We start from the raw sequence: 3218 nt of genomic DNA, 5'->3' as shown, positions 1-3218 counted from the left end.
GGAGTGGGGAGGGGGCTCGGCCCAGCGCCGCAGGTGCTGATTTTCCCGTGGCACCCGCGGATCTGCCCCGACGGCGCGGCCCCGAACGCCCCCGGGAGCCCCACATGCCCGACCCAGGCCAGAGCAGCGCTGTCCCAGGGAGGGACAGGCGGATGGGAATGGACCTGGTGAGCCGAGGTGTAATTATTACTCATCATCATAGAGAGGGCATCTCTCGCTGTCTTTTTTTTTTTTTTTCAAAGCAGCCGCAAAGTGGAAGCAATATGTTGCATGCATGCTAATTGCATTAACCTAGTTAGACACATTTAGTTCCCTAGCGTGGATGGCATGGATCTATTCCAATAGCAATTAGAGGAGCTACTTACCCACACCAGCGCGGCCCGGGGAAGGCTCCGCTTATTTCTTTGCTCGTTTTCCCCGGATCCCGCAATGCCGCGAGCCTTGCACCGTCCTGCGGCGGAAGGAGGGAGGGAGGGAGGGAGGGAGGGAGGCGGCACCGGCGGCGTTGAACTTAAACGGGGCTCTTTGAGCGAGAAAAGAGCCGACCTATAACTCGATCTTGTCCTGTATTAGGACCTCATTAAACACAGAAAGTCGCTTTGGCACAAATGCTTCCATCAGGCATGTAATCTCATTACACTCATTAGAAAGTCAAATGGTAGTCGGACTTCGGCTTAATTATAAGTTATGGAAGTGTCGTACCGCTTCCTTCTGTGCATGGCCCCGTCCGTCTCAATTGGCTGTGGCGATGCGGTACCCCACCATTAAAACACTACAATCATTGTTATGGGGCACCTTTTCTTTGGCGTGCCACTTTTTTGTGATTCAATGCTTCAACACATCCTTTAGTATGGTGCAGATGAAGCGGAAGAGCCGGCCCTCGCGGGGAGAACACCAGGGTCTCTATCTTGTCACTCTCCCGTCCCGACTTGCCAAGTCCCTTTAAACGCGACCTTCAAAGAGACTGACAGCTTCTTTTGACTTCCTCAGCATCCATTCACCCGAGCGCCGCGCTTCTGCGACAGAATCCCGCAGCAGAAGGGGCGGCCGAAGGGCCCGTGCAGGTCCCCGGCCCGGAGGGAGCAAGCGGACCCGGGTCGCTCCCGCACACGGCCTCGGGGCAGCGCTGGGCTTTTGCGGGTGGGCAGCGCGACGCGGCGCGGGGCAGCCGCGAGTGACGGCCATTCAGCTCCCACCACCCGCCTGGCCCTTTTCTCCCAGCGGCCGCGACGAGGGGCAGCGCCGGCCATCGCCCCCCCGGCCGATAAACGCCTGTTGCACCCCGCACCGGGAGCCCCGCACCGGGAGCCCTGTAGCGCCCCGACGGCGCCCGCCCGCCCCTCCGCAGCCTCGTTGCCCCGACGGCGCCCCGAGGGGGTCCGTTCCAGGGGGAGAGGGGGCAACCTCGGGACTGTAGAGAGGGGAACGGGGGGAGGATCCCGACACCGGTCGGGCGGGCTGGGGGGAGGCTCTCGCGAGAGCCCCGATTCCCAGGTGGGAGCCCGGTGTGCGGACCGGTGCTGCCCCGCGAGCCCGGCGTCCGTGTTCCTTAAGCCTCGGTCACAGCCCGCCCCGAAGGGGCCGTTAGGAAACACAAAGCCCGCAGGCGGCAGCGGAACGCGAGGCACCGACGGGCCCGGCCCGGCACCCGAGGCGGGACGGGGCGGCGCGGCTCCTCCCGCAGTGCGCGGCGCGGGGCCGTCGGGGCACTGTGAACGCGGCCCCCGGCACGGTTCCCAGGCCCGCAGCTGCCCGCCCTCGCCCCGCACGGAGCCGCCCGGCCCGGCCGCGGCGCCGCTCGCATTCACGCACCCCTCGCGGGCACCGAGTGCCAGCTGCGAGGTCTGACAAACACCAGTTGAGTGTCCCCGGGTAAATCTCCTTCTTTCCAAAGGCGTGCCGCAGCCGGTGGGAACGCCCCGAGAGCGCTCCGCGCCGCCGGGACCTGGAAGCGCGGGAGGGAGGCGATTCCCACGGCGGGGCCGGGGGCTGCCAACAGGTGCTCGGCTCTGGCGGAGGGCGCCGGGGGACTCCGGGGAGGCCGAGCCTCTCTGCCAGCAAGCAGCCTGCGCCGGCGCCTCCGGCTTTACATGGCGTGGAAGCCGCAAACAATCGCAATGATATCTTTATTGCTAGGTTCATGTCCTGGGCTATAACATATCAATCCCTGTCGTGGTTCTCTCGGATGCACCTGGTATTTCAAACTTGTTCTTTTTGTGCTTCTGGGTCCTGGACTGCAGCTGCCTAAAGCGAGCAAAGAGAGAGGCCCTTACAATGTGTCCAAGACGTGTTGGCATGGTTTGCTTGTCTTTAATGTACCATTAACCATTGTCTTTACACAATATGGGAACTGTAAAGCATGACATGTGTTATAATAAAACACATTTTCAATGATACACTTGGACTCGGGGCTGGGACGCGAGCAAACAAACAGGCCCGAACCTTGTTTTGTCTCCCTGGCTGAGCCCACTGGCAATTAAACTTAAGACCACTGCTCTCCCCCGATCGGCCAATTAAATTTTACGTCTCCTAATTTTTCACATAGAAAAAAAGTCTCGGGGCTGGCCCCTAAAGACATTGATTTTCTTGCTATCACCTGGCGCTCAGACCTTAGTTCCATTTATCAAGAAGGGAAACGTCAGGCGTTACATAAAGTGACTCTGTTACCATAAGGCTCTCACCATCCTGCCCCATTGTTTTCCCTTGTTAATAACTCATTACCAGGATTTAACAAATCAACCATTACATATGTTTTGTGTCTCCATATTTTGATCCGTACGATTAAGCAGATGTTACGATTGAAAATTGAAAAGTCCAAGGCTACTCTAGTCTGAAAGAAAGAGGGCAGCCTCAAACAACGAGCTAACAATGAGATTCAGAAGATCTTCAGAAAAACATTTACGACCAATAAACAGACTCCAACCTGCTCCATTTCAACCATTGTGCGCCTTTGGGGAATAATTAAGTTTAATAGGAATAGGTCCGCGGGGTTTTCAATGCCAAGCCCACAGGTGCGGGGTGGCACGATGAATGATTCGCCTGATTTTTGCCAAGCTCAAGGGCCCTTCTCGTGGACTTTCAAGCAGATACGAAATATTGTCATTTCTTTTAATTCACGGCATTACTTTCAGGCCGAACAAAGGGGCGGGGGGATGAATGGCTCCGGCTGTAAATGAAGCGCTCCCGGCCGCCGCAAGCCTCGCCGGAGACCGCCCGGC

This window comes from Numida meleagris, chromosome 2 (assembly GCF_002078875.1).
Source record: "Numida meleagris isolate 19003 breed g44 Domestic line chromosome 2, NumMel1.0, whole genome shotgun sequence".
Classification (NCBI taxonomy): domain Eukaryota; kingdom Metazoa; phylum Chordata; class Aves; order Galliformes; family Numididae; genus Numida; species Numida meleagris.
This window is presented reverse-complemented; position numbering follows the sequence as displayed.